The 13693-nt window shown below is 41.3% G+C and overlaps 1 protein-coding gene across 2 annotated transcripts in view; it reads right to left on the bottom strand.

The window, feature by feature from the left end:
- The window catches only part of Dnajc5 (DnaJ heat shock protein family (Hsp40) member C5), a 33629-nt gene extending 20774 nt beyond the window's left edge, over positions 1 to 12855 (bottom strand). The window contains exon 1 of one of the 2 annotated variants that reach the window (XR_008215481.1): positions 12672 to 12855. The gene's annotated coding sequence lies outside the window, so the exon portion shown is untranslated. The remainder of the gene's footprint in view (positions 1 to 12671) is intronic. The other variant, XM_052726684.1, reaches the window with a different exon arrangement.
- Between the last annotated feature and the right edge of the window lie 838 nt (positions 12856 to 13693).

The following is a 13693-nucleotide window of genomic DNA, read 5'->3' as shown; positions in this document are numbered from 1 at the left end:
TCAGGGCTACACAGAGAAATACTGTCTCAACGTCCCCCAAACAATAACAAAAACAACAACAAACAAACAAATAAAACAAAGCCACCCAGCAAGTAACATGTGCTTTGTGCTTGGTCACAAAATTAAGAACCTACCTGTCTACATGGAAACAAGAATCATTCCCTAAGGCATGGGATCTGGGCTATATAAAAGAAAAAAATGAACTGAATACCAGCATGCATTAATTCATGCTCTCTACTCTTAAATGTGCACAAAATGTGACTAGCTGCTTTAAGTTCCTACCACCATGATTTCCAAAAAATGATGGACAGTAACCTCAAATTGTGTGCTAAATAAAACCCTTCTCTCTTAAGTTGCTTTTGCTTGGGTATTTTATCACAGCAACAGAAAACAAAACTAAGATGTACACCATTCAAATCTTTAACTACAAATAACATATACACCTATAAAAGTACTTATGACTATTAACATGGTAGTATATATACTGTAATCTCAGTCCTGAAGAGATGCTAAAGCTGTAGAATTCCAAATTCAAGGTCAATCTATACTACATAGCAAAACTCTGCCTCAAAATACAAGAAAACATAGCAAACTAAAAATTCTACTAGAACAGTGTAGACTACTACATCTATTTAAACATTCTGGGACACATGTTCAGAATACTGCAAATGCTGCCTTTACTCTTGTTCATTCTGGGATGTTGTCAACTGAATGATCCAATCACCCTGATCACGGTCTAGTTCCCACTGCATAAGAGACTTAATTACCAAAAGGTCAGATCCCAAAACATTCTGAAGCTTAAGACACACAATACATAAGTTGGAATTCTTAAAATACTATAGATGACACAGAGTGTTTTAATGAAATACATTCTGAGACATAACTGATAGAAGTGGCAACAGTGTTCTGCTCTTATACCCTAGCCTGAGGCTGCTCTTGGGAGAAATTCATGTTGGATAAACAGCTGGCCAGTATATTCCACCTGAGGACGATCTGTTTTGGATATCTTTCTGTATGCTGTGAATATGTGTTGCTCTGATTGGTTGATAAATAAAGCCATTTGGCCTATGGCAAGACAGCTTAGAGGCAGGCAGGAAATCCAAACAGATAGGAAGAGAAAGGAGAGGCAAGGCAGACGTTGCAAGCTGCCGCCAGGAAAAACAAGATGTAAAGGTATTGGTAAGCCACAAGCCATGTGGCAAAGTATAGATTTATAGAAATGGGTTAATTTAAGATAAGAGCTAGCTAACAAGAGGCCTGCCATAGACCATACAGTTTGCAAGTAATATAAGCCTCTGTGTGTTTAATTGGGTTCCAGTGGCTGCAGGACAGGGTGGGACACAGGAAAACTTCCAGCTATAACTATCTTAAAGTAGCAAGTGAACATGCATTCAGAGTGACTACCTCCCTGCCACTATTGTCAGAAACCGAGTAATCATATCAAATCCAGCATGTAACCTAGAATCAGACACAACAACTGAAACATGACAAACTGAAAGACACATCAAATTTCAAAGGAGGTAAGTATTAAGACACACCATACTCCAAACAGACATGCTGAAATTGAGTTGTAACCAATTAAGTAAGCTGTTTTGCGTGCCACACTTTCTCGTCTATATATAAATATCACATGCCTAGTTGCTGGGTGGAGTTCTCTGCACCATTACCGGTTCAGAGAATCATTTCTTTGCTCAAAATCAGGCCGGGCGGTGGTGGCGCACGCCTTTAATCCCAGCACTCGGGAGGCAGAGCCAGGTGGATCTCTGTGAATTCGAGGCTAGCCTGGTCTACAGAGCTAGTTCAGGACAGGCTCCAAAGCTACAGAGAAACCCTGTCTCGAAAAACCAAAAAAAAAAAAAAAAAAAAAAGTCAATTCAAACTAGTTTGTCTATGGTTTTGTTTTAATGGTTTAGTGTCAGGAGTAGGGTTTCAAGTAAATTTCCCAAGTGGACATTCCTCTAACAGCACCCCACTCCTCTCTGTCCCAGCACTGACTAGCCAAGTAAAGGTACCTACCAAGATCACTGTGTCCATGACTGTCCAAAAGCAAGTGGAGTCATGGGTAAGTTTCCTCTTTGAATGAAGCAACACAAATTTGTGTCGAGCTCATTAAGTTAATTTAAGTCATTTTTTTACTGAATTGCATCAGATATTAAATAGTACACAACTAGAGCCCTCAGGTATATGCCTTTAAAAAGGGATTCCTCCATTGCTGGGCTTGGGGACCATACCTGTAATCCTAATACTTGGGAGAATGAGGCAGGATGATCAAGAATTCTAGGCTAACTTGGCTATATAGTGAGAGCCTGTCTAACCAACCCCTCCCCGCAATACAAAGACTGAGTCTAAGTTTCCCAGCATGGAGATGGGTGGATAAAGTTGAAACCGAGGGAAACCAACACAAACAACAAATTCTCAGGCATAGCCAAACAAACAAACAAAGATAAATATTTGCCTCCAGTTTTTTACTGCACAGAGACTAAAGATAGCTAGGACAACTAGCAAATATGTTATGCTCTGTGCCACACTGACAGATTTTACTAGAAGAAAACACCTGCTTCCAGTTGGGATTCATAGATTTGACAAACTACAGACTGATGATATGTCAGGCCATTTATAACTGCTGCCTTCTTTGTGTTTACTGGAAACTAAGTTCCTTAAGGGATAAAAGGGTAAGATTTCTAATAGATGCAACAATAATCAGAGAAATGATGAGGGAAATTCCACATTCAAATATAAAAGGAAAGTAAAATACACTTTTGGTAATGAAAAGCAAGAGGGTACAAGAATGTACTGTTTAAAGAAAAGGTAATTTGGGGGCTAGGGAGAAGATGGCTCATCAGTAAAAAGCACTTGTAAGACACAAGCTCTATTTCCAGCACTCACAAGGCAGCTCACAAGTGCTGATAACTACAGTTCCAGAGAATGTGATGCCCTCCTTCTGGCCTCTGAAGGCACAAAGCATGCATGTGGTACGGGCAAAACACCGTTACCAAAAAAAAATAAAATTTATTTAAAGAAAAAATAATTTTGCCCCAAAATACAATGGCTGGTAATTTTAAATTGAAAAGGGAAAATGAATACAATAAAACCACCATATGAATGGCAAAGTTGTAGGAGATTTGTAGAAGATAAATTTTAAAAAGATATGCTAATTGCTAAGACTAGAAGAGAATTGTTTGAGTTTTCCATAAAATTCAGTACTGTTATTAAAAACATGTGGATTCAGGACTGAAGAGTCAGCTCAGAGGTTAACAGCTTGTACTGCTCTTACAGAGAACCATGGTTCAGTTTCAACTACCCACATAGTGGCTCACAACCATCAATGATTCCAGTTCAAGGAGATCCAACACCCTTTTCCGAGACACACAGCACACATACATGCACACAGGCAAAAACACTGATAAACATAAAATCAAATCTAAAAAGATTTTACCATGAGGTGCTTTTTTTTTTAGTCTTTAATGATGTCTTTAAATGAATAATGACTATTCACAGTGACTTTCGATCTGCTTTGATTAATGTTAATAAATTCTTGGGTTTTTTAACTTCTCAAAATGATTCTATCTAGGCCTTGCTATATAGCCCAAGCTGGTCTCAAACATTCAATTCTTCCATTGCAGCCTTTTGCATGTTGGGGTTGTAGGCATGTGCCACACATCCAACTTCAAAATCAAATTTTAAATTAAGTCTTTTTATTGCTCTTCAACTAACTTTAGAATTTCCCAGGTGGACCCTTAGAACATCTTAAAAAGATACTTCTTATTAAAAAGAGCTATTATATAGGGCATGGTGGTAACACTTGTAATCCCAGCAATGGATGGTAGAGGCAGCAAGACTAAGAATACAAGGCCAGTCTGGGCTATAACAGACCCCGTTTAAAAAAATGATATTAAACTCTCTTTGTACCAGACAAAGACCATTAGAGAAGACTAACTGAAAATAAAAACAAAACCAAACAACAACAAAAATCCACAACTGGTCAAAATTGCAAAGAACAAATAACTGATCATGGGGTATCCAGACCAGCTGATAAACCTACAACACAACTCCTGAACCTAACACACAGAGAACATCTTGGAAAAGGGAGCAGAAAGATTGCAAGAGACAGAGAATCAGAAATCTGTTGTGTGAGTGTATCTCTTAGAAAGGACAGGTAACCTTCTTCACCCATGATACCTCAACAATATGGCTGCCTTAACAAATACAACACTAATAGACATGCTAACATAGAAGAAGGAGATCTCATGGGGCTCCATCTCTAGACAAAAAACTACAGGCAACTAAGGAATGTTGAGACAGGGAGAAATAATCTTCCCCTGGGATGAGCTGCCTTAACTGGTTATCCAATACTATGTGGTCAGGCCTGAAATCACATACATACAAGTAACACTAAACAGACTGATATATATATATATATATACACACACACACACACACACACACACACACACACACACACACACAACCTATATATTTTGTTTTGTTTCTTAAAGATTTATTTATTTATTTATTTATTTATTTATTTATTTATTTATTTATTTATTTATTTATTATATATGCAGTGTTGTTTGCATGTATCCCTGCAGGCCAGAAGAGGGAGCCAGATCTCATTACAGATGGTTGTGAGCCACCATGTGGGTGCTGGGAATTGAACTCAAGACCTCTGGAAGAACAGCCAGTGCTCTTAACCTCTGAGCCATCTCTCAAGCCCTATATTTTTTATATATGTGTGTAACAACAATTAAAGAAAAAGAGGCCACAAATTCAAGAGGGAACTGCAGACGAATTTCTAAGTGGTCTTATTAAATAAAGAACACAGAGACAAATATAGGAGTGAAAGCCTTAGGATCAGGAAAATAGTGAGAGCCACCAACCACTTTACCTCACCAGCTCTGTAGCTTCCAAAACTGTGAGCTACTTCCTGTCTAACCTGCACCTTTATTGCCTTGCTTTTCTGCCCTCTCATTGGCTCTTAGCACAGATGCCTCGCTTCCTTGTCATTGCCTGTCTGTATAGACCTCAAGGTCTCTATGGTTGGTATTGGGATTAAAGGCGCCTGTCAACACGCTTGGCTCTGTTCCCTAGTATGACCTTGAATACACAGAGACCCTGCCTGCCAAGTGATCTGATTAAGGGCGTGTGCTATCACTGCCTGACTTTTGTGTTAATGGCTTGCTATTTCCTCTGATGTCTAGGCAAACTTATTTATTAACATACAAATAAAATATCACCACATTTCCCCTTTTCTGTCTAATAAAAATAAAAAATAAGCCGGGCGGTGGTGGCGCACGCCTTTAATCCCAGCACTCGGGAGGCAGAGCCAGGCGGATCTCTGTGAGTTCGAGGCCAGCCTGGGCTACCAAGTGAGTTCTAGGAAAAGGCGCAAAGCTACACAGAGAAACCCTGTCCCGAAAAACCAAAAAAAAAAAAAAAAATAAAAGTTGTAACTAGGGCTGGAGAGATGGCTCAGAGGTTAAGAGCACTGACTGCTCTTACAGAGGTCCTGAGTTCAATTCCCAGCAACCACATGGTGGCTCACAGCCACCTAATGAGATCTGGCGCCCTCTTCTGGTCATACATGCTGTATACATAATAAATAAATAAATCTTTAAAAAAAAAAAAAAAAAAGTTGTAACTAATATAAGAAAAACTATATACAATAAGTACAATAACATATACAAGCAATAAAAACATCAACAATGTCTAATCCATTTGCATTTGACAAATTCAGAGAAAATATTCCATTATCTATTCTATTTTGGTGAGTCCAAAATATACCTAATTCACTTTCTTTTTTTTTTTTTTTTTTTTGGTTTTTTGAGACAGGGTTTCCTCTGTGTAGCTTTGGAGCCTGTCCTGGAACTCACTCTGTAGCCCAGGCTGGCCTCGAACTCACAGAGATCCACCTCCCTCTGCCTCCCAGAGTGCTGGGATTAAAGGCGTGAGCCACCACCCGCCCGGACTAATTCACTTTCTATCCTAACTTGTATTACCAACAGAAAACTATCTTATGATGTCTTTCAAACTTACAAATTTTATATCTCCTTAGTGAGTTTCTTTTTTGAATTTCTTTTTTTTTTTTGGTTTTTCGAGACAGGGTTTCTCTGTGTAGCTTTGCGCCTCTCCTGGAACTCACTTGGTAGCCCAGGCTGGCCTCGAACTCACAGAGATCCGCCTGGCTCTGCCTCCCGAGTGCTGGGATTAAAGGCGTGCGCCACCACCGCCCGGCCCCTTTTTTGAATTTCTTAACAAGGAAAACTGTAACTACAACTATCTAATCTTCAACTCCCTCAGAGAAGGAAATAACCACATTTTCTTATTCATTGTATCATTAGTGTAACGAACCAATATCAGATTTTAATTGTGCCATTTTAATAAGCTTTGACATCTAAAGATGGTTGTATATACCATAGTACTCTGTCGAACTATAACATGTTATTTCACTTTTAAGGACATTCATGGAAAGGATTGCATGTTTTTTACTTTGAAAACATAACAGTAGGGAGCTGTCTACAAGTCATGCAGGGAGCTCCATGGATTCAGCTTCTTAGTTATCACCCCGGTAGGGTAGCCTTTCCAGTGACATAGCTGCCTTTGTGTTAGCCATGATTTTAATGTTCTTTGTGGAAAGAGGAGCATCAGCTTGGAGCTTCTGAGAAAGAGATAGTAACCTCTTTTCACCTAAGAGGTTACTCTGTCTTGATGGGATGCTGAAAATGTGACTAATCTCTTGCTACCAGTTTGGAAGCAAAACTAACACATAACATAAGACAAATCAAGAGAAAGTGAGATGATCCTAATATACCACCTTTGAGGCCAATTTCACCTTTGCAACTGTGATTTACACAATAAATGTCCTCTACTATATAACTGATTTCTCACTATCCAGCCCAGGCTGGTTTTGAACTCACAATCTTTGTGCTTCAGCCTCCCAAATCCTTAGACTACAGAATGGTAATGCTGCTTAGTTTGGCCATATAACCTAATAATCTAATTTAGAGGTCTGAGGAAGGATAAAAGGATTATCCTATTTACAGACAAAAATACTCATTCAGGGTGATTTTGTTTCTTTGTCTTTTTTTTTTTGTTTGTTTGTTTTTTGTTTTGTTTTGTTTTTTGAGACAGGATTTCTTTTGTAGCTCTGGCTGTCCTGGAACTCACTCTGTAAATCAGACCAGACTAGCCTTAAAGTCACAGAGATTCGCCTGCCTCTGCCTCCCAAGTGCTGGGAGTAAAAGCATGCACTACCACACCACGCTTAGGATGATTTAATTAAAAAAATAAATAAAAATAAAAACATACCAATGGATAGGATAAGAATTTCCATAAAATTACTAAAATGGTTTGTATAAAACACTTGGCTTGTCAAACTCACAACTCTAATACAATAAAGACCACAGATGATAAATTTCTGACACCTGCTAGGAATCCATGCCACCTTCAGCACATGTCTTCTGGTTCTACAAAAGCTTTCCCATGCAGGGAGGGCAAAGCTGTAAGAGTAGCTAAAAGGTTTTAAGAAAATTTATTTCCCTTATGAGGCATACCTAAACAAATCTCAAGGGTGCTTATTGGGTTGGACAAAAGGCAAAAAAGAGTTATACAAGGCACTACAAACATAAAGGAGAAAAGACACAAATATCAGGAGAGAGTAAAACTTGGTAGTATGTGAAAAATGTTTAAATTCTAACAAAATTTGTCTAAGAAAAACTACAATAATATGCACTCCTATTTAACAGAGAAACTCAACAGGCCTGCTAATTCCTTCCTATAATAAGAGAAAATAAAGGTAGGCAACAGCACCTTCTCCTCTACAGAACTCAGGCCACCCTCCACCTCACCTTCACTCAGAAGAGGATCAGTCACATGAGGAGCACGCCTTCTTAGACCTCTAGGCCTTTGACTTAGAACCTGTCCCTTAAGGTTGACTCATATCAACATTACCATGAAATACCTGATTCTGTTCTTCACTGGATCACATTCAACTCTACTCGATGAAAAGAGCAACCATCTAAGGCAGATTTCTAAGATGGCCATACTTCTTTCCCAAGTTAGCCTGAATGGGACACACCTGATAACCATCACCCAGCAAATCCTCATTCCAATCCTCTGACTCACCAGGACTGTAACCGTATAGCTAATAGGCAAGCATTCCTTAGAACACATAAAAGAACTCTACATATTTCATCCTCTAACACCATGGGGGGGGGGGTGTGTGTGCAAGTTTAATGTTTAGCAACTAAACTGGCAATAAAGTCACCAACAACTCATGATAATGAGTAACATTCACTTACACAGATTCAAGGAACATTCATTGATCATTCATAATACATCAAAAAATCTAAGAATATTACTTGGGTTTAAAATGTCTAAAAATAGCCAAGGATAGAGAGGTGAGATACACACCTGTAATTCTAACACTCGGGAGGCAGAGGCAGGCCTACACAGAGAAACCCTGTCTCAAAAAACCTCCCCAACCACCAAAATTAAAAAAAAAAAAAAAAAAAAAAAAGTTGTCAGACGGTGGTGGCACACACCCTTAATCCCAGCACTCGGGTGGCAGATCCAGGAGGATCTCTGTGAGTTCGAGGTCAGCCTGGTCTACAGAGCAAGAGCCACAACAGGCACCAAAACTACACAGAGAAACCCTGTCTGGAAAAACAAAAACAAAAAGGTCTAGAAATAAATGACAAAATTCTCTGCCACAAACTAAATGTCATTTGTAAAAAAATGTACAGTAATTCTGGAATGAAATAAAACTGCATACAGAACAATAGAGAGGAAACTGATCATGGAAGAATTTTCAGTGATCTCTCTCAAACCTGGCCTCACTCTATTTCTTTATTTAAAGAATGAGATAATTTCATTTCTATAATCTGTAATTCTGATATAAAATATCAATGTGGAACTCAAAAAATCTGAAGCAATTATTTGTAAGAACTTATACTGGGGCTTGGAATGGGCTCTGCAAGCATGAAGTCATATTTGAATCCCAGGATCCACTTTAAAAGTCTGGCATAGTTTTTTGTACCTGTAACCCCAGCACTGGGAGCAGAATCAAGAAGATACTATAAACTCACTAGCCAGACAACTGAGGGAGTTTCTGGGTCATTGGAAGGCCCTGACTCAAGGTAATATATAATATCCACAGAAAAAGACACCCAATATTCTGTTCTGGTCTCTGTACTTTGCACACAGGAGGGTACACACATTCAAGTGTATGTGTACCAAAATCACATACCTACACAACCCACATACCAAATTTAACACACACTTTTCATTAATTAATATACTCAAAGTTAATACAAAGTGTCAGAAGGTTGTTGGGTAATCTAATCCTTAAATCTTCCTGTTTAGTTGCCAGTTAACAGACTAGCTGCTAATCCTTGTCAGGGTTGCCTTCATCTGAGGTAGGCCTGGCACAGCAGCTCAGGCTCCTTGATTAAGGATGTTTTAGGGATAGGTATTTTCACAAAATAAGGCTATCACCATTTTTAGAATTTTTGTCACCTCTATTTAGGAAGCCATCAGGAAAATATCCTTCTTATCCTTCCTTTGCTTCAACAGTTGGCAGGTGAGGTGAGAACCATCTCCCTCATTTTATAGAGGACAGAGTCTCAGAAGCAGAAGGAACCCTAGTGGTGTGAGCTCTAGCCTTGTCCTCTTTCAAGAAGGATAATCTAGCACGTTCTGCTGATGCACAGAAGAGGGAGGAAGGACAGCAAAGAGTAGGAAGTTTGCCTGACAAAAGGCCATTGGCCTTGAATGAATCACGAAGATTCTATAGTAGAAGAATAATAAGCCTCATTATAAGAATGCAACTTTTTACTTTTTCTTTGAGGTGTAGAGCTCAAATCCAGGGCCTTGGCATATGCTTGACAACCACTCTCCTCTGATCTGCACCCTCAGCCCTGAGTGCTACAATTTTAAATGCTTAATAACTTCCAGGAGCCATCACAGGAACACCAGAGTTCTCACATCTAGGACTGATGTTTATGCATCATTTCCATACAAAAAGCTCCTGATCAGATCCCTAAAATCTAATGAGTTTGTTTCCTTACAAGAAAAATACTGTGTTCATTTGCTGATAGTTTGCCCACAGTATTACAGGCTTCAAATACCACACTTCATGCTTACCTCACTCTGCGCTTTCAGAAGCTAACTCCTAAAATCCCACCTTATCACAAGCCCCAGTTTCACTGCATTTTAGTTATTTATTCAACAAACACCCGTGAGCATCATGCACCTGGGCTCTAAAGACACAACTCTGGCAGAAGATGGGATACTGTAAGCTATGGTTGGTCAACAAACAGAAGAATCTGGCTTAGAGAATTAAGTCCAATTGAAGTTTCAAGTCTGATTTATTAAGTTACATCTTGAGCATAGCAGGTTGCCAGGGTGGGTCTACAACTGTATCCAGAAGCATCACGCTCTCCAAAATGCTCCTGGGTAAAAGTGGGTAGAACTGTGCAGCATGCATCCAACACTGAACCACACACTAACAGAACTGTTCTCAAGAATACAGGAAAATCTAGATAGTCTAAGCTTAGATGGGCAGGAGGCAAAGGCCTTAGAAAGGACTCCGGAGTCCTTCAGTCACAAAGAAGTCTCCTGGGTTGTCATAGCACCCCAAGTAATAATTAGCTTCCAGCTGAGGGCATCAGGAGCAGCTCACTCTTATGCAAGGTATGGTGGTGAATGCCTATGATTCAAGCCCTTTGCCAGGCTGTAGCAGGAGGATCACAAGTTGCAGGTTAGCTTGAGCTATATAACAAGATCCTGTTTACAAAAACAAAACACTTCTTCAAAAGAAATCAGATGACTTCATCTCACTGTTACCTCAAGTCCCAAGAGACAAGTAACCAAAGACAAAATTTCTAAGCGCTTTTTAACTTTTTAACCAGTGACTTTTAAAAAGCTTTTAACTTTCAAATAATCACTGATCAAAAGTTGCAAAGAGATTTACAGAGAAGTCCTAATTAATACCTTTCTAAATTAAATGACTGTACTTCTGTCAATGGGCAGGGCAAAGTCGGTGGGTCTGTTCTTAAGAATACAAGGTTCACTGTCTACCTCCCAGGAACCCAGTGCCTCTGAAGTGTTCAGTTCTCACTGACTTACTTCCTAGTGAGAAAGGCCATAGCCCAGCTGCTACTAAGTCTATTTGCATTCATTCAATACTTTACTGGGCACATACCATGTGACTATTCTAACAAAACAAAACCTTACCTAGAAAAAATGTTAAATACGTTAACACATTAAGCAAGAGTCAAGTGCTGTGTGAAAATTAAGCAAGGAAAGAAGAAAAATGGGAAGTAGAGAGCTGAAATTATAAGTAGTAGAATCTAAGAATGTCTCACAGAACAGGAATAAGTGAATGTTCAAGAAAGAATCTAGGACTGAGCAGTTAAATTTGTTCATAGACTAGCAAGGAGGCTTCTAGGGCAAGGAGAGTGTGAAGCAGGGAGCTTAAACTTTCCAAGGACTGATGGGGCCATCTCTTCCCAAAAGGGTCTGCATTCAGAGCTCACATGACTCCACACTTGGGGTCCACACAGACAAGGCCAACCTAAGTATGAACACACTGATAAAGGCCAGGCAGTGGTGACACATGCCTTTAGTGCTAGCAGGAGGCAGAGGCAGGCAGATCTCTGTGAGTTCAAGGCCAGCTTGGTCTACAGAGTGAGTTCCAGGACAGCCAAGGCTACACAGAGAAACCCTGTCTCAAAAAACGAGAAACATACAAACAAACAAACAAAGAGTAAAGAAAACACTGATACAGGTAAGAGGGTCCTAACATATTAGGTTAGAAACTGTCCAGAAGCACTTAAGTCCTGGCTTTTAATGTCACCCAACAGATCGCTCTTTTCTTTAAAAAAGCAAATAAATGAACAAAATTATCTTACAACCATTAGAGTATTGCCTTTAGGTAACCATGACAATAGACAGGTCAATATAGTCTTCCTGATATCAAATAGTGCTTTGGTTTTTTTAAACAGACAAATCACTAGCAATTCAGTTATGGTGCCTAAAAGGATGATCAGCTGTATGTCCAACAAACGGCGACCCAATTTTCCCTAAGTCCAATCTGAAAACGAAGCTACTTTTGCATTCTTTTTCCGAAGACGCACTTAAAGAATTCGGAGAAATCATCTCCTAAGCACAAGGAAAAACAAGTTTTTAATCCAGCCACATAACACAAGTTGGAGCCTAAACGGATGAGTCCCTAATAACTCTCCCTAACAGCAGTATACAAAAGCGCCTCTTAAAATATCGTTCTGAAGCATATAAAATGTTTATTTACAGGTAAATGCTTTTGGAATTTACAACTATAAGACAATTTTCCGCGCCCCAGGCTGTGAACAAGCCTCGGAGCCTTCACTGCCCGCCTCCCTACACCAGAGTTTCTGCGTCCCGGGTGCCGCGGAGGCGGCCGCGCGTGCGGACCCGGGTTGGCCCGGAAAGCCTCGTCCCCGCGCCTCCCCACCATGCGCAAGGTCGAGCGGGGCCTAGCGGTGCCCAGAGCCCAGCCCGACTGAAGGCCGGCCGCCATTTCCGGCTGTGGGCAGCCTTTACCTCGTTCTGCGGCACCCTCGCCCCGCTCCCCTCCCCTTCAACCGGCTCCCGCGGCTCCACCTAATTTGAGGGCCATCCGGCAGTGAGCTCACCTGTCGGCCCGCCCGCCTGTCCACCGGTTCCGCGGCTCCGCTCTCCGTACCGCGGCGCTGCTGGGCAGCCGGCCGTCCTACAGCTCGGCCTGAGGATCCGGGGCGGCGACAGTGGTAGCAGCGGCAGAGGACGGCGGAAGCAGCACCGGCGACAGCGAGAACGCGCACGCTCACGAACTGGCACTCGCGCCCCCGGAAGGACCAGTGCTCGGCGGGTCAGAGCGGGATGCGCAAGCGCCCAGAGCGCTACACAATGGCTCCGCCCACGGGCGGAGCCAACGCGGCAGTATTGCGCGGAGGCTCGGGAGCTGCGGTAGAATTGGAAGGCGGTGGACTAGTGGACCGAATTCTACCGGAGGATCTATGGGACGAGTTAAAGTGGTGGACGAAACCTGCAGCTACTAAGCCGAACGCCACCGCCGCCAAGCAAGGACAGAGCCTAGGCGTGAGGGCCGAGCCATCACCTCTGGACAAGAGGTGACTCAAATGCCCTGGAAAGCAGACAAGCAACACTCCACTGAGTAAATGCGCCCTTGTCTTGCGGTTGAGTTTGCTCAGTGCTTCACTTAAGCCTCAAAAAATTTACTAATCCTTACCAAAATCTAGAGAGGGAGATGGCGGGGAGAGGGAGACCTTCATCTTCATCTCTAGCCATTGCTGTGGAACGTTTTTGTTCATCTCTGGAGACCACCCAGAAAGAACTTCTTTCCTGCTTGCCTCTCCAATCACTGAAAAACTAACCGCCATTACTTAGCGATCCTCTAGGAATCACCTGCAATCATGTGCTGGGACGGATAAGGACTTTCCTTCCCACTCTCCCGTACAATTCTTGTCCATCTGTTCATTTACTAAGGAGAAACCTGGTCACCCTTGCCTATTACCTCTTGTATTAATTCTACCATTTAACTGGGCGTGGTGGCGCACACCTTTAGTTCCAGCAGTCAAGGGACAGAGGCAGAGGCAGGTGGATCTCTGAGTTTGAGGCCAGCCTGGTCTAGGTCTACAAAGCAAGTTACAGGGCA

This window comes from Peromyscus californicus, unplaced genomic scaffold (genome assembly GCF_007827085.1).
Source record: "Peromyscus californicus insignis strain IS unplaced genomic scaffold, ASM782708v3 Scaffold_7__1_contigs__length_154581171, whole genome shotgun sequence".
Taxonomy (NCBI): domain Eukaryota; kingdom Metazoa; phylum Chordata; class Mammalia; order Rodentia; family Cricetidae; genus Peromyscus; species Peromyscus californicus.
The sequence above is the reverse complement of the archived record's forward strand: the minus strand, read 5'-3'. Positions and strand labels throughout refer to the sequence as shown.